The following is a 24,591-nucleotide window of genomic DNA, read 5'->3' as shown; positions in this document are numbered from 1 at the left end:
AATAGTCCATTTCAAGAACATCACAACTCATAAAAATTGAATTAACTAAACTTTGGCAAGATGAGAAAAGAGTGATCATAATTTCCATTAGAATATTAATTTATGGTTTTTAAAAAAGTGTATTTTACATACATTACCAGTTATACTTAATATAAGTATGGCTACTATTATTATTTTAATTTTAAGGGTGAAACTATGAAAGCCAAAAGACGTTAAGAAATCAATATCAAATATGAAGAGTTTTTCATAGATGAGATTCAAACCCAAGACATAACAAGCTCATATGTTTACTCTTGTGTGAAGATAAAATTGTCTGTGTATTATCCTCAGGTAGAGGGTAGAAGTCAGAATTAAACATAAGAGTTAAATGCTAATTGTCTAAATATATTCCCCTTTAGCTCTTTCCTAATCTTGCCATCATGAAAGGAACAGAGATGCAAAAGTAATTTAAATAGATTAATGTAGTTGTTGAGTATTCTAGAAAATTTGGGACTGTTGTCTCATTGTTTTAAGTTATGTGTAGGTTTTTCCAAGAATGGCATTCTAGTATATTCTTTTTTATATATATAATTTTTTATTTTTTATAAACATATATTTTTATCCCCAGGGGTACAGGTCTGTGAATCACCAGGTTTACACACTTCACAGCACTCACCAAAGCACATACCCTCCCCAATGTCCATAATCCCACCCCCTTCTCCCAAACCCCCTCCCCCCAGCAACCCTCAGTTTGTTTTGTGAGATTAAGAGTCACTTATGGTTTGTCTCCCTCCCAATCCCATCTAGTATATTCTTATATGAGATTTATTCTATAAGGAGATAGTTTAATAATTCAATTTGGTCATGATATTTTAAAAACTGTATTCCTACAAAAGAATATTGATAGAAATGTTGTAATAATTCATAGAAACACTGTTAAGTCTAATTAATTGGGGATAGTCTACTTTGGACAATTAGTTAAAAGTATGAACTTAGAATGTTTCAGTAAAATATCACTTATTTATTATTTTAGTAAACAGCCATGGTTCAATCCATTTGAAGTTCTGAGTATATTTTAACAAAACTTTTCAATTTACAGAGCACACAAACCATGCCTAAAGATTTATTAAATAAATCTTCAATATTCCTATTTTTAACATTTTAGGTGATTTTTTTTTTGAGATTTTATTCATTTATTTGAAAGGGAGAGAGAACATAATAGGGGAAAGGGTAGAAGGAGAGGGAGAAGCAGACTCCCCACTGAGCAGGGAACTCCATGGAAGGCTGGATCTAAGGACATCCGTATCATGACCTGAGCCAGAGGCAGATGCTTAACTGACTGAGCCACACAGGTGCCCCTAAATCTTCTCTACTCTATGTAATATATCCATTTGCTTAAGAAATCATTATTCCTTAGTACATAATTTTTGCAAAGGCAAATTTTAGCCAAGGCAAAAGTTTATCATTTAATTTACTGAAATGAGTGGAGTTGTCATGTATTGAAGTCAATATACATCATGATGCCTTTGAAATATGATACTAATGGTAATAGTTACTGCTCATTGAACTATATATGCCCCCTCTCCACATACACATATACGTGCTTATGTATATATACCGATTTCAGTTACACTGAAATGTAACTGAAATGTATTTCAGTTACACTGAAATAGTTACACTGAAATGACTTGGCCCAAATCCCATAGTTTATAAGTGAGGGAAGCACAATTAATCCCAGGTCTGTGTAATCTTAGAATATATGTTTTTTTCCACTACATTACTATTTCTATATCTGCTTGCGACTGTCTCTAAGAAAAGTTGTACCCTCACAAGGACATCTGTGTTGATAGCAGTGTTCTATTTCTTAACTCAGGTGTTAATTACACAATTGTCTGCATTATAATTATTACTCTGTACCTTTTTTTAAAATTTGCTTTTGCTCTTCTCTGAGAGATATAATAAAATGATAAAATAAATATTGCATCTTTGAATGGAAAGATCATTGTGACAGAGCAATTTATTGTATAGGTTGGGTTTTGGCAATAATCTGTTCCTATGTAAATTGAGGTTGGGCCCTCAGTTTATAGGAAGTCATTTGCTACTGGAATGAGGCAGAGCACTGTGGGATGACCTCATTTATGTTAATTTAGAGCATGTAGATCTGGGGTGGAGAAAGTAGAGAGTGAGTGAAAAAGGAAAACATTTACTGCCAATGATATGTATCTAGGCGAATTAGCACTCATTTAATCCTCCAAGCAACCATTAACAGTGGTTAATGTAATGTCCATTTTAGATGATTTCCTTACATTTCCCATGAGTGGCTAACTGTTGATTTGCGCATAGATGTGTCTGACAACCAAGTCTGAGTCGTTTTTGAGGAGCATGTATTGAACAGTTAAGAGTGGTCAAATAAATTGATGGGGTGGGCAGTAATCTTGGGCCCCCAAATTATCGATACCACATTCCTTTTTGAGAATTTACCTAGCAGGTTTCTGAAATTTTACTTATCAGAGATCTGAAATACCTGTTATCTGGAGTAGTGTGGCATTAAATACCAATGGCAGAATGATTGGCTCCAAAAGGATGACAGAAGAAAAACTGTCGTCCATATGTGGTCTGCCACCTCCATGAGTGGGAGTATATTAGTCATTTTAGTAAACTCTGTTCTGTGATCAGCCCTGGGTCCAAACTCTCGTGTTTCATTGGTCACTTCAATTAACCTCGCTGGCAGTTAGCTGCTTCTTCATGCAAAAAGAGAAGATGATTGCATGTAAACACATTTGGGCGATGTAAAGACCTTTACAGACACTAGACATTCTCATTTTGGGATTACGGTGCCCAGTTTGCATCAAGGCCAGCTATTTTGACTATACCAGTGTTTTTCTAATTGAGATTCATTTCACTTATGACTTCTGCCCCAGTTATATAGAATATAATAAAAGGAAAATGGGTTTGCTAAATTAACTTCTGAGCAATCTTCCTGAAATGTGCACATGGGCTAAAATGAGAGTGGAAATAATAAAGTTTTTGAAAGCTACGCTTCTGATTTTGTATCCAGCTTTCATTCACCTTCTGCAGTATGCCAGATTACTTTAGTTTGGGTTTATAGAGTCTTAATTTGGGGAAAGAATCTCTAGATAAGAATCCAACGTAATTTGGCACTAGGCTATTTACTCCTCTGATCTTTTCCTGCTCATAATTTGTAGAAGTGGTTTTCTTTACCAGAATAGGATCATTTTCATTATTTATATGCATTCCAGATTGCTCCAGGCAAGGTGTAAATAGACTTCCAAGAATATCAATTGAAGGGAAGATAAATACGGAGTCACCACCTTAAATATTTCTCTTGTCACACAAAAGCTCTAGCTAAAGGAATGTGGCTGCAAAAATGATTATGTCGGGGCCGGGAGTGGGAGGTTAGGGGAGCCAGGTGGTGGGTATTCTGGAGAGCATGTATTGAATGGAGCACTGGGTATGGTGCATAAACAATGAATTCTATCACACTAAAAAGAAATTAAATTTAAAAAATTTTAAAAAAGGTTATGTCATTTGTTACTTCCCTTTGACTCAAAGCCAATGAAGAATAACCTTGCAATGTGACTAAGATGTCATGAAGTAAAGTTTAGAATGTTATTTGTTTAAAACACTAGCTGGACAGTAAGCTGAAGGCCATAAACACAGTTACCTGAAGTATAAATTTGCTTTTTGATTTTTTTTAATTAATTTTTTATTTTTTATAAACAGAAGCCAGCATCCAAATATACTGGGCCCTCTGAAGCATCTCTAATATTTACACAGTAATCTGATTTGGGAGGCTCCTTGCTTTTCTCTTTTCCATTGATTTAGTCACCTACTGGCAACCTCATGAGCTCCAGAAAGGGACAGAAACCCACTCCCCCTACTCCCACTGAAGCAATTTGTGCTGAAATCACAGAGAATCAGATGGAAAGACTTCTTGGTGCAGCCAGTGCACTCTAAAGGAACTAGGGGAGCAGACTGTTCACCATGATGTACTTTCTATTCCTCTGTGCAACCTGGGTTCATATTCCCCCTGGGAGGCTAGTTGAATCACCTTCTTGGAAAGAGTCATCATTTTGATAGACTTCCCTGCCAGGAAGTTTTATTTTCAACCAATATTTTACTTTCTTCATTTTCTAGTTAAGTCTCCTTGGATTATTCTTTGTGGCCTTGGGGGAAATCCTGATATTCTTAATGGTTATCCCCTCTAGTTAGATCTGAATTTAAATTTAGCATCATTTTGGCTCTTCTTATGCTCCAAACTACTGGCATGAAATTTCTATGTAAAATGATTTCTTGTTAGTTTGGGACTTAAGTGTTGTTCTCTTGGTAGTAAATTTCATTAATCTTTTAAATGAAATCCAAGATTTCTTAAGCTTGGTATTACTAAAGCTATATGGGATTATGTTTTGGCTATTTCCTTAATGAGATGGCCTTTGCAACAATAGACCCTGTGACTACTTGATTGCTTTGTCACATGCTAAATATCCCTTCTTATTTCCTGGACATCTCCGTTAATATTTATGATAATAATGAATTATCAATATTAATAATTATAATTATTAATAACTAATGATGAATTCCAGATTTGCCTTTCATTTAAGATGTTCTATCCTCAGGCAACCCATAATAATAAGTTGATTAGTTTTCACTATCTACTCATTCTCAGGATAATGAGTCTGAATCACATTGGAAAAAGGTCCCTTACTCTTAGGCACAAAAAGGAAGTTTAGAGAGCAAAGCAATTAACCTATAAAGAGCTCACACTATGTACCAAACCCAAGAAACTGAGGAAATAATTTCTTGATAGCACCCAGAAACTTGAGGATTCAGTGATAAGACAGTATCTCCTATCATTTCATCTTCTTAATAATTCAAGCTAGTTATTATTACCAACTTTCTCTCCATTCTTTCCATTTTATAAGTGATGAAATTGAGCCATTTGTGTAATACCATTCAGTTGAAGAGTATTGGATCCCTTATCTGCCTTAACTTCATACAGAGTTCTATTATACCATATGGAACTCTCTCTTCACTTCTAGGTCAGTAAAGCTGGGGTGGGATATGTCTCCATCCTTCCCTGGGTGCCATGTATTTGAGTATGCTAAAATTTCCTTTATCTCCCACATGCTTCTATATATTTAGAGGTCTTTCAAGCAATCATTGCACCTAACTATATGCTACTCCCAGGTCCCTGACCATTTTGTCCTTCCTCCGGCATTGTAGACTTAATCACAAAGGTAACACCAAAAGTTTTCAGGAGAACCATACCAAGATATGAGACTGATATATGAAAGATAAACTGTGGCTTATACTTTTTCCTAGGATGATTCAGAGGACCCACTTCTACCAACTCAGGCGGAGATATGAAATAGATACCGCAACATAATCTAATAAGTACCCATCAGTGAATCAGAATCTCAGGGTTCTCCGTATGGAGTGTGTGACCAGAGAAAGTTTCTCTACCTCCTTTGGTCTCAGATGAAGTGTTTTTATTATATTATCAATAATCATAGACCTTCTCATGAATAACTCTCTGTCCCTATGTTCCTAGACCTGCACCCATAATGCAGTATATAAAGTCAGAAAATTGAACTGAAGCCAATGGATTTGCTAACTAAAGGAGAGGAGAGGAAAAAAAAAAAAGTAAAACAGAAATGGGCATGGAGGAATAGTGTTTAATATTTGGCACAACACTAAAAAAATTTCCTTTCCATTTTCCTAGAGTTTTGCAGCTATAGCTCCCATCCACAGTACTTGAAGAAACAGCTCTAATTCTTTCAGCAACTCTAGGGTTGGTAACCAAGGAAGAAACAGAAGAAAAAGGGTCTTGTTATCCCTCTTTTGTCCTGGGTAAGAATAGCTTTTGAGATTAAAAACCCTGTGTGTGTTTTGCTATCTTGGTCAATTTTACTATTTTGTTATTCAGTTATTATATGCTTTTTGTCATAAAAGCCATCACAGAGTTTTGTGGGTTTTGTTAAATTATGGAACTAGTTATAATTTAAACTCAAAATCTCTCAAAGTTGAAATGTGTTCCTGCCAACCTATATTTCAAACTTGGAGATATTATTGTGTTTATTCAGAATAAAAAGATTAGACAAATTTGATAAGATAATCATGATCCCAGGAAGGCATTAGAGGGGAATCAACTTTGCTTTCTTACTTGAATGTTCAAGTCTTCTTTGACATGAATTGTGAGAGGAAAAACTACATAGGCCTAGGAAAGGTTAGCAGGAATTTGTTAGTAGGTACATGTCCCTTCCTTAAACTATTTTCATTTTAGTTATCCTACATTGTGGAAAGTCACTGGAAGGTTTGGTTACATGTATATAGAAATATATACAAATTTATTTGTATGTTTTTGTCTGTATCTAGTGAAACAGTAAAAGAAAATCTATTCCTGGAATAAAGGGCTCAAGTCAAATTTGTCACACAGTTGAGGGGCTTTTTGTTATTTGAGTCATCCCTGAATGACCTGTGTACATATTACAAAACCCTAAAGAGTTAAAAGTGTTTGTTTCACAGGAAATTGGAAGAAATTTATGTGCGCAAGTGAAGCTGAAAGGTCGAATGTGTGACTCACATCTATTGACAGATGGAATGAGCATAACATAAGCAGACAGTGACTAGAAAACAAGCCGGTTGTGTGAAAGTATTTTTAGAGACTAATTTCTACCCAGCTGTGTCATCTATGAATGGGAGAAGTTTGAGAAAGTTACCTAGGGGTGTTTGAGCTCAATCAAGTGAAAGTTAATGATACTGATTTGGCTTAAATATTCACTTCAAACTTTGATGTGCAAATGAAGCTAGTATTTGAACTAATATCCAGGGAGGTTAGGTTGTCCTTTTATTAAAATGACATAATCCTTTATATTAGGACCTCATGTTAGTGTGGAAACCTGAGGTCCAGTCCCCAAGTCATTCCCCCATTTGGAATAGTACTAAATGGTGGATATAGTATAAAAACAAGTTTTCCTGAGAACTCTTATAACTAAGAGTATGACCTCTGAAGTAAGACTTTGTGGTGTGAGTTCCAGCTCATCAACTTAATAGAAGCTTTATTTTGGGCACTTTTACATTTCAGTGCCTCAGTTTCCTTTCCTTACCTATAAAAGGTGACTAATCATACATGTTATTCATTAATGAACCCATCCCAAATGACATGCTGTTTTCTAGATCAGGGGTAAAAATCACTGCTCTCATGCAGCTCTCCTTCTAGTTGAGGAGGGATAGATAAACAAATGAATATGTAAGAATGAGTATATCAGGTAGTGATCACCTTGTAGAGAGAAAAGTAAAGCAGGAAAGTCCTTTATTTATGGAGAGTGCTATGTAGGGGGCTGTTGTGAACTTAAGTCATCTTGAAGAACATGCCAAATTAAGTAACAGTCAAGTCCATGGGAATTAATATTTGTCTCTTTCGCGAGCCTAGCAAGTTAGCATACTTCTTACCCCAGGCAATGACTGATTAAAGGATGAGAGCATAAAACCAAATGCTCCAATCTCTGTGAATTCCAGGAGCTGTATTAGAGATACTGGAAAGATTCTGGGGAATCTGAATCTGGAATAACTCATGCTGAATATTTTGGCAGCCATGTTAACACCTTGTGGAACTTGAAAATAAATGCCATATAGAGCCAAGCAGAGTCAAAAGTAGAGACTATATCTTTATGACACCTTCTGAGTTTCCACCTCAAATCTTATGTACCTTTGACAATTTTGATTGTATAATGCAATTGTTTCTCTTCACTGATTAGATTAATTCAAGTTGTGTTTTCTGTCATTTGCCACCAGAAACGTTCTCACAAACATAAGTGCAATGAGGAGCGGGCACCATTCCCTGGCAAATAGAACATGCATCTCAATCTTGCCACGGAGATAACTGATATTACTTATAAGGAAATGGAAGCATTTTTCCAAATAGGTCAATCCATGGTATAGGTGAAACTTCTTAGTTTTCCACCCTGGATCTCCCAAGTCATAGCAAGTCACATCAACTTATAGGGACTCTAAAATAAGAAAATATTTGTTCAAAAAGGGAACTAAAATTACTAAGCCCAACATCCTCTTGTTTTGAATAAGGAAATTTAAACTTAGAAAAATGGAGATATAGTTCCCCTAAACTAAAACAGTAGTTTGTGCTAAAACATATTTAGACTCTCTTGATACCTAAGGTCCACAAACGTGTTTCTCTTTCCATTTCAGTATTTTTCTGCCTCCATTTTCTTCTATATTCAGCTCCCCTTTAGAGGGGAGTATGATAGTATTCCTTTTGCTGAATTCTATCTCCATAGAAGCAAGAACCTTGAAAGGGTAACACAATGGTTAACCACTGCCATCATGGCTATTACTTGTCACTCTATGTTTTGTAGTATAGTCTTAGTACTGACTTCCGCAGTAAGGTACTTCTCCGTATGACCTCTTTATCTGCTAGATTAGCAATCAGCTACACCTTCTTCCTTAAGTTACACTTTATACAAGACAAAGTTTTAAAAGTCCCATGATTTTTCTTCTTTGTTGCTGATTATGTGGTTTAGGAAACTTATCTCATTTCTAAACAATAAGATATTTAACTCTAAATCCTTAAGGTACATAAGTCAAACAATCATATTCATTCTTTTATTCTTTTGATTATGGCATGTGGTATGTTTGATAGAGATGCAGCAAGAAATGCATTCATCTTGTGAAATAAAGGGAAAACTAAGATATAGCTGGGAAAATAGAAGGGAAAGTCTTATCACTCAACATCAATTACAGGAAAAATTGTCAATTACAGACCCCAACAGAAGAATCAACAGGAAGGAATGATCAATTATAGGCCCCAACAGGGAAAGATGTACATCGCATCTCCGACAAGATATTGACTACCTGCAACTCAGCCAATGAAAAACTGTAACCCTGGACCCATGCTTTTCTCCAAAGGACTTTTTGTTTAAAACACCTTCTCCTAACTTCCTCCTCCTCCTCCATAAAACAATTGTTCCTCAACTTAATTGTACTTGCCTATGGTTTTGTCATAGCTAAATTGCATTTCTCTGTTATTTCTAAATTGCATTTCTCTGTTATTTCCAAATAAGCCCATTTTTGCTGGTGAAATAACTTGTAATATGAACAATCTCTTAATAGTTGTCTGTGTTTGTACATGCTCAATATCTTTGAGGCTCAGTTTCTTTATCTGTAAAGCAGAAATAATGCTTTCCCTGTCTGGTATCCAGGGTTGCTCTGAGTTGCAAAAAAACAAAAAACAAAAAACAAAAAACCACAAACAAACAAAAAAAAACAAAACCAAAACAAACAAACAAAACAACCCCACAAAAAACAGACTTTATATAAGATAGAGCTTTCAATGCTAAATAAACTCAGTGCTTCACTATTATTAATCATTGCAGAATTTCTTTTTTTCTTTTTTAAGATTTTATTTATTTACTTGACAGAGAGTGATCACAAGTAGTAGGCAGAGAGAGAAAGAGGAGGAAGCAGGCTTCCTGTTGAACAGAGAGCCCAATGCGGGGCTCCATCCCAGGACCCTGGGATCATGACCTGAGCTGAAGGCAGAGGCTTTAACCCACTGAGCCACCCAGGCGCCCCATCATTGCAGAGTTTCTTACCACGGTTTTCTGAAATGACGAGTGGTAACTGAGGTCTTGATGAGCACTGGGATAACACAGTGGAACCCCTCAGCATTGACAGAAATCTCTGTGCCTATGAATTTTCAATGAGAAAACACCAATTTTCTTTTTTCAGCTGTGTTCCTCAGTGTTCTCTCAAGTTGCTATGAGAGGTAAGAGGAAGTCCAATAGGACAGTGCTCTAGGTTCCTCTGTTTCCCTCTACACCCAAGTAGCCCACTTTTATTTATCTTTTTCATAGGGATTCCTCCTGAAATACAGTTCCAAGAAAGAGCTTTTAGGTATTTTACCTATCCTTCCCTCTACTCCCACATGACAGAATTTGAAAACACTGGATGGAGTCCACTTATTCCGTTAATAGAAGATGAAACTAAGGTCCACAGGAGATGAATGATTTTCCAAGGTTACTCATCTCCACTTCCAATCAGGGGCCAAGTAAGGATTAAAACCCAAGTCCTAGCTCTTTGACCTTACCATCCCGTCACCCAGCTCTCATCCTGTGAATGAGAAGTTTTTCAAATTCAGTACTGTCACTTTTGATTTTATGTGTTTGGGGACATGGTATATGAGCTATACTACCAGACTGACCCACATGGTACTAGCAATCCTGAAAGTATGGCCTCAAATTATTCTCTTCCCACCGTTACGGGCTATAGCTAGTTATTATGCAGGTTGAGGCATCAATCTTAAATTTCTATTTAGGAAACACTTTTCTTTCTTTCTTTCCTTTTTTTGGGGAGGAGAGAGAAAGAGCAGGAGTGAATGTGGGGGAGGTGCAGAGGGAGAGGGAGAGAGAGAAACTTAAGCACGCTTGATGCCCAGTGCAGAGCCCAGCATGGGCCTAGATCTCGTGACCCTGTGATCAAGATCTGAGCCAAAATCAAGAGTTGCATGCTTAGACGACTGAACCACCCAGGAAGCTCTAGGAAATTCTCTCTAAAATTAAAATTCAGAGACCACCTCTTATTTTCTGGATCATCAGTAATTTCTTCTAATTTATACACAAATAAAAGCAAATAGAACTAAACTTTTTTACATTACGATCTTTTTTGTTTGAAACTTTCCCAGTCCCTCACTAGTAAAGTGACCACGGAGTTTATTGCCCAGATGAGGACAGTTTTGAGAATTAAAAGAAGCACAGTAATTACTCTAGGAACCTCAGTGTAAATTGGAGCTCTTTTAGACAAAGTGGGAATTATAAAATTGTAATTACCCTGCTCATATAACATCCTACAGAAGTGTTTGAAATCAGTAAAGGTGAAATATCAATTAATTGGACATGACTTTCAGTCGTTAAATATTTAAGGACTGGCACTGTTGTTTTTCCCCCAGAAAGAATGGCAAAAACAGCAATAAGCAGCTTCAAAATTAAAGCACAAGAAGGGTAAGTGTATTCACCTTTCCCCTCCCCCCCCATACTTCATTGTTTCAAGTAATTCCTCCCCATTTTGGACACAAACTCTAAACGAAATTTATTCTTATGGAGAAATAGGACTACTTTCCTTTCAACAAACCTCTATCAAAGAACATCCTTGATAGAAACTATGCAATCAATTTAAACATGACTAAGATATACCTGATAACTTCCCGCTCTTCCTCTTTCAAAGAGAAAACAAAACAAAACAAGGCCAAAAATTTTAAAGAATGAAAGACACCTGACCTAAGTGAAGGAAGTAAGGTCTCAAGACATTTTAATATTTGTAGTTATATAATGGTAACTTATATTCCAAGAGTATGGATACCTTCTTTGACTAAAAATTCTGTTCCATAGGATGAACAATTATCTTGCTGGTACTGATTCATTTCATGTAAACTACTTCATTATTTTTTTAATAATAAAAACAAAGCTTATAATAAGGGGTTTATAGAATCTCTTAGCCTATTACAATATATCTGCAGTATTGCTCTTGGTGACTTTCAGTGACTGCTTTGATAAAAAATATGTGGGATAGGAAAATCTAAGCCCACAAAAGGGATAAAATACTTGAAATACTGTAGAGGAATTGCTTCTCATAGTGATTCTCCACGGTTGAACTTTTCAGTGGGAACTTCATGAAAGCAAATAACTTCCCTGTTTTCTTTACTGTTGCACTTCTTAAGTCTGTCATGGTGCCTGACATTTAGTAGGAAGTCAGTACATATTTGGTAAACACATACAGTCATTAATGAATGAGGATAATTATATATTTCATATTTATACTTTTTGTGGGTTTCACTATTCTAGTTGGATCTAGAGTTGAGTAGGTTTAACACTTACACAAAAATAAACAAACAAAAAACAAAACAAGTTTCTAGTATTTCAAAGTCATGGCCTTCTGGCTTATTAATAGTACATTTCTTCCAATTGTAGGAGTTACTTAACTGTAAATTTCAACCTAGGACAGTCAGACTATGCTTTTAAAACTATTTTTCATGTGGAAAAAATTTCCACTGGAAAACTGTCAACTATATATAGCATTTATTGATATTTCTTTACCTTAAATTCTCTGGGCCAAATTCGTTTGTGGGTCAGTGTGCCAAAACTCACTGTAAGATCCCCATTTACAAGTGCTTATACAGAATATGTCTTATACTGTCCCAGAAAATGGGGCATCTAGTAGGAATGGCCTTACAGAAAAATAAAACAGTAACTATGTTCTTTACTTAACATTGTTCTTTAATGACCTTTAGCCACTTAAAAATGTTTTCATCATTTTCCACTTCCTTCCCTTATACAGAGATGAAGAAGAAAAGCAATGACTTCTAGGTAGAAAATTTAATTTTCTCATCTAAACTTAAGGCACTCCAAACAGACAATGGATACTTCTAGTGGCCCTGAAGATAAAAGGATACAATCTATTTTTAAAGTAAAATAATTTTCACTGACAATTACTAGCTTGATTTTAACCAGTTTATAAGCATTAATCTTATGTTATTCATCATCTTGTTCAGTTTTCCTTGTTCACAATTTGCAATATTTATCTAGAAATCCCTTATTATATTTAAGGAAGTGGTTTAACTCATGGTCAAGTACATAAAAACACATAAATAAACTCAAAATAGGTTAAAGATCCAAATGTTAGACCTGCAACCATAAAAATCCTAGAAGAGTGCACAGGCAGTAATTTCTCTGACATCCATTGTAGCAACATGTTTCTAGACATGTCTCCTAAGGCAAGGGAAACAAAAGCAAAAATAAACTATTGGGACTACATCAAAACAAATAGCTTTTGTACTCAGAAGGAAACAATCAATAAAATTAAAAAAAGGAAACCACTGAATAGAAGACAACATTGGCAAATGACATATCTGATAAGGGACTAATATCTAAAATATATAAGGAATTTGTACAACTCAACAGCAAAAAGCATACAAACAATCTGATTAAGAAATAGGCAGAGGACCTGAATAGATATTTTTCCAAAGAAGATACACAGAAAACCAATAAACACATGAAAAGATGCTCAACATCACTGATCATCAGGGAAATGCAAATCAAAACAACAATGAGATACCACCTCATACCTGCCAGAATGGTTCAAATAAAAAAGGCAATAAATAATGAGAATTGGCAAGGAAATAGAGAAAAGGGAGCCCTTATGTATGGTTGGTGAGGATATAAATTGGTGTGGCCACTGTGGAAAACAGTATGGGGGTTCCTCAAAAAATTAAAAATAGAAATGCCATATCACCCAATAATTCCACTACTAGATATTTACTGAAAGAAAACAAAAACACTAATTCAAGAAGATACATACACCCCTGTTTATTGCAGCTTTACAGTAGCTAAAGATATGGAAGCAACCTAAGTGTCCATCAGTAGAGCAAAAAGGAAAATGTGGTGTTGTATATACATACACACACATCCAGACACATACATATAATAGAATGTTATGCAGCCGTAAAAAAAGGATGAGGTCTTCCCATCTGTGACAACATGGATGGATATAGAGGGTATTATGCTAAGTGAAATAAATCAAAGAAAGACAAATACCATATGATTTCACTTATGTGTGGAATCTAAAAAATTAAGTGAATGAAAAAACAAAAAGCAGAATCAGATCTATAAATACAGAGAACAAATCAATGGCTGCCAGAAGGAAGGAGGTGGGGGATGGGCAAAATGGGTGAAGGGAAGTAGGAGGTACAGACTTCTAGGTAAGGAACGAATAAGTCATGGAAATAAAAGGCACAGCATAGGAAACATAGTCAATGATATTGTAATAGCATTGTATGGTGACAGAAAGTAGCTGCACTTGTGGTGAGCATAGCATAACATAGACTTGTTGAACTGCTACACTGTATACCTGAAACTAATGTAACATTGCATGTTAACTAAACTCTAATAAAAAAATTAAAAAGTTAAAAAAACATAAAAAAAACAAAACAAAAGGTTTCTTCAAACAACACATACCTTATTATATGAAAAACATTTTCATATTTTCTGTTTTATGTATTAGAGCCACCTCAGTCTGATGGACTTGCTTAATTTAATGGTAGTAAGTACTCTTAGGCATATTTTCTGTTTTATTCTGACATATGACATTCCAATTATTTGAAAACATAGTCTTTAAGTTATTCTATCTACCAAATTGGCCTATGATAATGCTAATGAGTCATTAAAAGTACATTCGACTAAAAAGTACACTACATATTAGAGAATTTCTAATAGCCACAATATAAAAATAATAGTTGTTTTTATTTTATGATAGATTATATTGATATATATTACAAAAGTCATTAATATTATTATTATATTTCAGTCCTATAAAAGAATATAACATTACATAATGCTCGTAAATAAAACACGTAATGAGAAATATGCCTTTTTTTTAAAGATTTTTTATTTATTTATTTGACAGAGAGAGATCACAAGTATGCAGAGAGGCAGGCAGAGAGAGGAGAGGAGGAAGCAGGCTCCCTGCTGAGCAGAGAGCCCGATTCGGGACTCGATCCCAGGACCCTGAGATCATGACCTGAGCCGAAGGCAGCAGCTTAACCCACTGAGCCACCCAGGCGCCCGAGAAATATGTCTTTAATTTTCAGTTGTTTCTGTGGTAGATTTTCCAAAATGACCACAACATATCTTATTCTCCATGTTCTTCTTATACTTTAACACTGACACTTCCTTGTATTATGATAGGGGGTCTCTGATCCATTTGAGTCTGTGTAGGCCTATGTCTCTGTTGAGAGTGATACTACAAGATGAAGTCCTATCAGGCAAAACAATTTCTTCCTAGAATCTCATTCTAAGAACCCAGTCACCAGTCTCTAAAGAGGAAAAAAACATGACATGGGAAGTCCACAAATGAGTGTGCTGGGTGACAGCCCTCAGTGAGGTCTGGCCAATCGCTACACCTGTGAGTGAGGAGCTTTACATGACTGTAGTCCAGGCCTCTGACCATATCCAGTCTTTAGGTCTTTCTAGCTGAAAACTCAGACATTGCCAAGCAGAGATAAGCCATCTGTATTGTTCCTTTTCCAAAATGTTGAACCATGGGATAGATGAGCATAATAAAATTAGTTTTGTTTTTACATAATTGCCTGGTTTTGCTTGTTATGCAGCAATAACATACAGTAGCAATTTTCAGTTCTATTCTATTTTCAAAATATTGCAAGTTGACAGTCTTTCTGGAAAAAAAAAACACATACTATTGAAGTATGTAAGAAAAGAATTACCATTTTTTAAAAAGATTTTATTTACTTATTAGAGAAAGAGAGAGAGAGCTTGAGAAGGGGGAGGGTCAGAAGGAGGAGCAGACTCCCTGACGATCAGGGAGCCTGATATGGGACTCAATTCTGGGACTCCAGAATCATGACCTGAGCCAAAGGCAGTTGCTTAACCAACTGAGCCACCCAGGGACCCTGAAGATTACCATTTTGAATAAAAATTTAGGACTAGATGATAGATAACCTAAGTCTCATTAACTATAAAATATTTCTTTCCAAATATTGTTGAATTATCACATTATCTAGTTATCTTTGGAAGGAATTTCTGACTTTCCTGGAATAATGGAACTATAGAGACAATAGGGCACATATAATGCATGGTGAAAGATGTGATATATAGCCAAGTTTACTGGCAGAAATAAAATGTTTGTGTTCCTAGTATGGACATCTAGGAAGAACAATTGGTTAGTTAAAAAACCAAACTGTGTCTACATACACTTTGAAGCACAATCATTTTTAATTTAATAACAGCACAGGTCTGACTCTATGAGATTATGTCACTCTTATTTGCAGTTATATGCTTAGTAACTAATAAAATAAATATTTATCTGTGAATGAGGACAATACGGCCTGAAGCAATTCATAAACTACTTCTCTCTCTCCCTCAACACTGTCTTGTTCCTGTTAAAAAAAAAAGTATAACATGGATGAAAGCTTAATTATAAAAATTAAAATGTCTAATCATTATTATAAGTGATTCTAAAGAAAGCAGGGTATTGTCTTTAAAAGTAAATAGGTTTTCCTGATTTATAGATGTATAAGGACTTAATTTTTCACTGATTACTAGATTTATTTTACTTTATTACACTTTGCTTAGTCTTTTCCCTCTCTATATAAAGAATAATCTATAAACATATGTATCACTTTCGTATCTAAATGTCTAGAAGAAAATAATCATAACTTTATCCCTGTGATTCTAGCATTTAAATAAAACATTGCCACTTTATTTTTAAAACATCATAAATTTGAAAGTAATTTATTATTAATTGATTTAGAAGTACAAACACTTCTAGAACATATAGAAATCAGAAATCGTATTTCATTATTCCAGTTTCTTCATAGTCTCTGGTGTTTTCAACTCTTAATTCCTACTATGCAAATATATTGTACTTTTTCTTTATGTTGAAGAATATTTTTGAATATGATGGGAAATATGAAAACACAAGATGTTGCATTACAGAAATACTCTATTTAAAGCATCTTTGTGGATTTAAACACTGTACTCACTGTACAGTTTGTGTGTTAAAAAATTCTGTTTATAGGAACTGTACAAGGCTATTTTAACAACCATGTTTCCTTTTCTCTACTGTAAGTCTTTGAGATGCCCAGCATTCACTATTGAATGATTTTTGAAAAGGGATATGTCTACCTGACACCAAGCAGTTTGTTTTCTGAATTAATTATCTGGATAATTCAGTATCAAAGCAGTTATTTCAATAACAACATATCATACTAGCTTATTTAGCTCCTGATCTCTTTGGCCAGAGAGTTAACAGGAAGGAAGAGATGGGAAGAAAGCTCGAAAAGAACTCAGACAACTAAACCATTGCTGTTGATTAAATAACTGCTTTAAATGATTGGAGCCAAACTTTTGTGCCAGCTTAAACAGAGTTTATTTTCAACAGAGTTTATTTTAAAATAAATTTTGGAGGTCAGATCTTAAAGCATTGCATCTTCAGATGTACCCTGACCTAATTTAGTCATAACTTGTGTGGTACTGTTAAGTGGAGTAAGCGGCCTTAAAGGGTTTTAGTTAATACAGGGTTAGTGAGAAATAAACTTTAATTTATTTATAATACATATAATACATACATATAATAATACAGGGGCACCTGGCTGGCTCAGATGGTTAACCATTTGCCTTTGGCTCAGGTCATGATCATGGGGTGCTGGGATGGAGCCCCACATTGAGCTCCTGGCTCAGCAGGGAGTTTGCTTCTCCCTCTCCCTCTGCCTGTGCCCCTACTCATGCTCTCTTTCTCTCTGTAGCTCTCTGTCTAAAATGAATAAATAAAATCTTTGAAAAAAATAAAATTATACAGCATGGATGGTCCATTTATATGAGAAGTAAATAATGGAATGTTGTTATATTTCTATATATCAAGGAGAGCAGGGGGCAGATGAGGAAGAGAGAGAGAAGAAAGCCCTTTGAATAAGAGAAGTGGAAGCTTCCATCCCAGAGATAAAGTTTTAACTTCTCCCAAGACTGGGGAGAGCAGGAATTTTAAAGAACTACATGGTTAGGATTGGCAGTTGACACAGCATGATATGGTTATAGAAGCAATTCTTTCAAATGATAGCCTCAACAGGGTAAGACTTCAGCCTCCTCCGTATTTAAATCTTTGCTGGTAGATAGCTCCCAAATTACTAAAACTGACATCCCTATATTTCACCAGTAAGAACTCTTGGGCAATTAAATCATATTTAGTGAAAAAGAGAACCATGTGACCTCTTGTATCTTCTGATTTTGAACCAAAATTCATACTGTTATATATATATGTGTATACATATCTACATCTATATCTCTCTGGAAATATGATAAATAAGTAGGTAGATAGGTGGGTATCCCTGAGCTTAGGTAATCAAAATATATTGATAATGAAGATTCTTTAGAGTATACATGCAAAAAATATTCCAGATCATAAATGTGTTCATTTTTCCTATTGTGAATGTTAGTTCATCTCAGACACTACAATATTGTATGTACATATTTCTTCAGATTCACTTTCATACAGTGTAAGGAAATTCTATGTATCTCCAAATCAACTATCTCAGGCGGCTTGCTTTTATAATTTTGTTGCTTCAGGGGAGGTGCTAGTCCCATATAGGCTACCAAGAAATCAGATTTAAATATCATACCAAACCTAAAAAAAATGGTATTCTGTTGATTGATACATGCATCTTATATCATCAAATAACATAAATATGTTTTTCAAACTCTGGTGTAGAAAAACACATAAAGGGTTTTTTTTTGTTATGTTTATGATTATATGAATTAATACAAATGATTCTATTTTCAAAGACAATAAATTATTTTCCACATTTCCCAATTGTCAACAATGTGGGTACCCATTTTATAAAACGAACACTGACATTCAAAGACCTGGCTCTTTACAACTCTTACTTTTTCACATATGCATTATTTGACAACTTGAGCTTTCTTTATGCACCCTGAATTAGTGTTCAACTTTGGAAACCAAAGAACAAATGATAGCACATGTATGAAAAATTGTTGCTAAATGTTAAAACCAAGGAGAGATTCTATGATTCTATATTTTAATCCCATGTACATAGAAATTCTCTAATAATGTGCAAGTCTTTTGCCTATTTGACTTTGCCACATGATTTTTGAGGCATGGAAAGCACAAAAGCTGCCAGTTTCTCAATATATCTCTCTTAACCTAATATGAACAGTGTAGACAGCATGAACTTTAAAGTCAGGAAAATTTTGGTTGCAAATCCTGACTCCTCTACTTATATGCAACCTTGGCCCTCCTAGACAGTGTCTTAGTGCCAACTTTTCAAGGAGCTGTGAGGGATTAAAGGAACATATTAAAGTGGTTTATATGGTACGTATTTATGGGTCAAACCAACATTCTCTTCACACTTCAGACTGTGTTCCATCATGAATAGAGTATTTTCCTCTTTTTTTCTGCTTCTCTCAGTATTACCCATTTTGAAGAGTTTCAGGATCACCCCATCTCATTTTTAAAACTCATCTCAGACTATATGCACACACACACACACACACACCTCCTATATATGTGTATACATTTATATATATACATATATAAATACATTTTTCCTTTATTTATTTGTTCCCAGCTTTATTGAGGTATTAATTGACGTATAACATTGTCTAATTTAAAGTTGTATATTTATTGATTTGCTATACTTACATATCATGAAATAATTATCACCACAGTATAAAGTAACACCTGTATCATGTCACATAATTACCATTTATGGTGAGGGTATTTAAAATCTACTCTCCTGGCAACTTTCAAGTACATAATACAGCATTACTAGTTATAATCACTATGATATACATTAGATCTGCAAAAATTATTCATTTGTAACTGGAGAATGTACTCTGACAATATGTATGAATATGACCTAGAACACAATGGGCTTGATCCACATAATTTATCCTCAAATGGTATAGGTATGAACTGCATGGGTTCACTTATATGAAGACTTTTCAATAAATATAATATAGTAGTATAAATGTATTTTCTCTTACATTTTTCTTAACATTTTTTCTAGCTTATTTTATTATATGAATACAATATATAAATATATAATATATATGATATACAAAATATGTGTTAATCAACTGTTTATGTTATCAGTAAGGCTTTAGGTCAACAGTAGGCTATTAGTTGTTCTGTTTTGGAGGAGTCAAAAGTTACATGTAGATTTTTGACTGAAACAGTGGTCTGTACCCCAACACCAGTATTAGGCAAAGCCACCTGTATTTTAAAAACTTTATAGTTGAGCCTCTTAGAACTCTGTCTACATACTCATCTTGAGTCTCTCTTATAAATGCTTATTTTATGGTTGAATTATCATTGAAAGTTACATCTTTACAGAATTTATCTTACTGAAAAGACTGTTAGTTCTTTGAGAGTAGAGATTGTGTCTTAGCCAATGACTTATTTTAGGCATGTTGGCTGACTAATCCAGCATGAAACAGGGAGGTTAAAGACTGAAGAGCACTTTTAGGGATCAAAGGACTTGCCTGGGGAGGCATAGGAAACATGTTCTCTGTACACAGACTACTATTCACTCAATAGTGGCGATGTGGCTAGATGGGCAATAGAATAACTCCATGTATTTATTAATGAGAAACCCTCAGAGTGTGCTATTATTTTACGTATCGTTTTTCCCACTCTAGATAGGAGCCTGAATAGCTCCAGAGAAAGAAAAGGAGGGCTGAAAGTCTGACTTGACTATTTCAGTGAGGAAAATCACAGTTAAGAAAATTCTTTTAAAAAATACTGCATTTTCTGGTTATTTATCCACACAGCCAGTATTCATAGGAGGCACAGCTAGACGTCCATTTCACCTGTATCATCAGGGGAGCTGGGCAAGGAGGCAGGGACGTGAATTTAGATCTGATTTTCAAATGACTCAGCCCCAACCTCAGCCTGGCTTTCATGGAGATGCTTGAGTGACTCATTTTTCTGGCACGGTCTTTGTTAACTCCTGGGATCAGAAGAAGTATCCTGTTTACATAGCCTCACATATGGTTGCTCACTCGGTTTTTCATTTTGAAGGAATGGGAGATATTTGCCTCCATCTTTGCAGCTGTTTGGTGGTTTTCATTGACAAGAAAAATGATTTCATTATGGTCCCCCTCCCACTCTATGTCTTACCTTCTCCTTGCCAACCAGCTGACCCTTCTCCCATAGCTTTTCCTGTCATCTCTCAGGGTAACTTTTTTTCTCTTTAAAGAAAGGGTTGAAGGCCTGGAGTGTTTGCATTGGCTCCTGTAGCCCATTTCTCATATACAATCTTTTCCTAATCTGTAGGAATGGATTCTAATAGAATTTTCAATTCTTGCAGTCTGAACAGTGTTCCCCCCCCCCTTTTTTTTTTTTTTTTTTAGAAATCATTCTTAGGCTTAAATTCAGATGTCATAAACTTTGGACCTTTTCTAAAGTAATATTCACTCTGGGAATGAGTAATAGGCTGGCAGCATGGGGGTCTCTAAGGACAACCTCATCAAAGATCTAGTCAGAAAATAATCAGGATCCCTCCCCCGCCCCACCCCCAACAACCTGTTTTCCCTAAAGCATTCTGATTTTGCAGTCCCTTGCCCCCACACACGCCCTAACAGAATGAAAATGACAAGCAGGAAAATACTCAGAGGCTCACCCACCTATAGCTAGCTGCCTCTGATCACTGCAGCTCAGTCTCATCTAACAGTGGTCTTTGGGGACTTGGTCCCTATTGCAACGTCATTATTGGGAACCGCTGTTGCAGTGTTTCCAAGGTAAAGGAAAGCTTTTTCCCTGATGCTTTGGACAAGCTGTCTTGATTCAGCAGGAGAAATCTGAAAATCATGATGTTTGCACACTTTCTAATCCATTATTCAAATCTATAGACACTCCTAGCATTTAGAGAGGAACCTCCTCCCCACACCCTCTCGAGAGAATCACTTGCTCAAGTCACTGATACAAGAATCAATCCCTTCACTCTTTAAAAGATGTCATCCTGCCCCACCCCCCTTTCTGGCTTCCTATGCATTCTGACGGTTGCCAACTGCAGTGAGTTAAAGATATAACTTAAATATAGCATGATGTGTTTGTGGCTGTGGAATACCTTCACATTCTAAAATCCACTCCCCCACACCCCACCACAGCCACCAATGGCCCTTTAATTAAAATCCAAACTGTTATGTTCTATCAGAATGAGAGAGTGCAAGTGTTAATAACAGACTGGTTTTAGCATTACAATCTGAGGAATAAAGCCACACATGTGTGATCACACAACTCTAAACAACCCCTGCACTGGAAAAGGAGAAGCACGTTATTTATAAAAATTAGGTTTCTGCTTATAATTAGTCTTCTCTGTGAGTATAGCTCATGGAGGATCATAATGGTCAAGTGTGATGTCACTGTTGGAGTATTCACGTGGAGATAAATCACACACGCCTGCACGTCTACACACATGCACACAGATTTGGCAATGGCTGCAAGGTGGGTGGGTTTCCTTTCAAAGGGTTAAACAATGAAAAAAGAAAGGGAGGAAAACAGTTAACACTTGTACCTAGCCATGGTACAAGTGTACCATGCTAACTAATGGGAAATCAGGTGGGTTTATTTAGTATGAATCTAGAGCACACCATCTCTGTTTCTCACCAAACCAGCTTCCACAATGGAAGCTGGAAGAATTCATGTTACAGCACACATAGAAAGCTGGAAGAATTCATGTTACAGCACACATAGAAAAGACCTCCTGTTTAAGAACCTAAAGGTTTGTTTGGACTCGGTTTCTCTTCCCATTAATTCTACTCCCTTTTTCCTGATCACCCCTTTCTCTAGAAGAATTATCATATGAATCATATGATTCATTTATTTATATTTTTATTAGGATGACCAGTTTTTGCTGGAGGAGGAGTACTGCTTTCCCAACTAACAATATTATTTCCTTTTATCCTTTGCTACTACTGTCTCTTGTTGAAAAAAATAAAATGTCTTGCTTTTACATCACTGACACTTACTAGTCTGAGGTGGTCATGCAGGGCAGATGTAACCTAGTTCTGGGCAACTACCAAGGGGAAGGAAAAGCTTATATGTAATATTTATTTCCTTAATACAGAGCTCAGTAGTTTGCTATGCATTTCACACATGAAACTTTGTTGAAATGAAACAATCACATTTTCTTAAGAGGAAAACGAAGGTAGTGATTAGATTTGAATGTTTTAATTATATTCATTTGATAAAAGGGCTCCCTTGCAGTGACCTAGAGAAAAGTGAAAGGTAAATATAAATGCTGCCTGGGAAAATTAAAATGGGTATTGTCAGAATGTGTAAAGTGAGGGTGTATAAGTGCAAAAAACAGATGCATACAGTGTTGTGTTTTATAACTCTCTATGCATAATGGTCAGGTTTTTGCTGTTCCCCCCCCTTCCCCCAACATCAGCTGAATATCAGTTTGTTTAGCTAAATAGGTCTTGGTTATAAGCCTATGGATATATCATTATTTCTGAAACTTTTTAAAATAAGATAATTTACTGTACTCTTTTTTATCATTGTTTCATTCACTTTCTATTAGACCAACTTGATAAACTATAGAATTTTCTTTTTCTATCCCAATTTCCTACACAGCATCATCCTTAGTGTCTAATTGTGAACTTACAAAGGCAATTTATACTAACCAAATATTTTTAAAAATATATACAAATGCCCACACATATTCACACTTCCCCAATTTTGCCACTCTATACTAAGTAGCTTAAAAAAAGAAAAAGTCATAGATATTGTCAAATTACTTAGCTAAGTTGTTCTAGATTTTCTCATGACTATTTTCTTAGAAATTTTGCAAGAACCCCTCTTTTTCCCCACTGCTCCTGCCTTTCTATGCTTTTGGGGAGGGAGATACGTTTCTTACTAATCATATTTTCCATGTCAAAGTTTCATTTGTTTAAAGGAAAGAAAACCAGGATAGCAAAGACTAGGCCTTAGGGAAACTGACTACAAATACAAGTTGAAAATTTAAACAACCACTTTAGAAATCAGCTAAGTCTAACAATGGGATAGAAAATGGGCAGTCTCATATCTTGCTTATGGGGATGAAAATTGCATTTCTGAAGAAAGATGTGGCAATACATTATTAGTATATTTGAACTTACATATCCCTTTACTCAGAAATCCCTCCTCTAGGAGTCAATTTTGAAGGGGAAATAAGGTTTTGGTACACAAAGATACAACTATAAGAATCTCACTGTGATTTACTTCTTGTAATAATAAGACAATGAAAAGAAATTTAGTGTCCAGTCATAGAAAATTATATAAAATGCAACAGTTCCACATCATGTAATATTACATAGCTTTTGAAAGTTATTCCATGAAAACCATGTAATGATATAGAAAGGTAAAGTATGTATTATGTGAGAAAACATTTGTGACATGATATTATTGTTTAATAGAGTTTTGTTGATATAAAAGTTCACATGTGCATAAAGGATTTGATACTTTATATATTGTACTGATTTTTTTTTTCAACAATGCCTGTATGGAAAAAACTAAAAATAAATCTTGTTTAGATGGATATATGTTTTTACATATATTTTTTAAAGATTTTATTTATTTTATTTGACAGACAGATCACAAGTAGGCAGAGAGGCAGACAGAGAGAGAGGAGGAAGCAGGCTCCCTGCTAAGCAGAGAGCCCGATGTGGGGCTCAATCCCAGGACCCTGGGATCATGACCTGAGCTGAAGGCAGAGGCTTTAACCCACTGAGCCACCCAGGCACTCCTGTTTTTATATTTCTAAATAAAAAATTAATATCACAATGGTAGTGATAAAATGTTATTTGAAAAAAAAAAAAAAACTAGTTGGGAGGGAGAGGCAAGACAATGGAGGAGTAGTAGACTGAAATGACATCAGGTTGCAGGAGTTCAGCTAGATAGTTATCAAACTATTCTGAACACCTACAAACTCAACAGGAGATTGGAGAGAAGAGCAGCAATTCTAAGAACAGAATATTGACCACATTCTGAAAGGTAGGATGTGTAGAGAAGTGA

General features: G+C 35.4%; 1 long non-coding RNA gene across 2 annotated transcripts in view; it reads left to right on the top strand.

Moving 5' to 3' along the window:
• Positions 1–10,997, top strand: part of LOC309840803 — a 531,584-nt gene extending 520,587 nt beyond the window's left edge. For both annotated transcript variants that reach the window (XR_014298802.1, XR_014298803.1), the window contains exons 4-5: positions 5,723–5,850; positions 10,961–10,997. This is a non-coding gene — a long non-coding RNA (uncharacterized lncRNA). The remainder of the gene's footprint in view (positions 1–5,722; positions 5,851–10,960) is intronic.
• Positions 10,998–24,591: the final 13,594 nt, after the last annotated feature.

Source organism: Mustela nivalis (genome assembly GCF_964662115.1).
Source record: "Mustela nivalis genome assembly, chromosome: 9".
Lineage (NCBI taxonomy): Eukaryota > Metazoa > Chordata > Mammalia > Carnivora > Mustelidae > Mustela > Mustela nivalis.
This window is presented reverse-complemented; position numbering and strand designations above follow the sequence as displayed.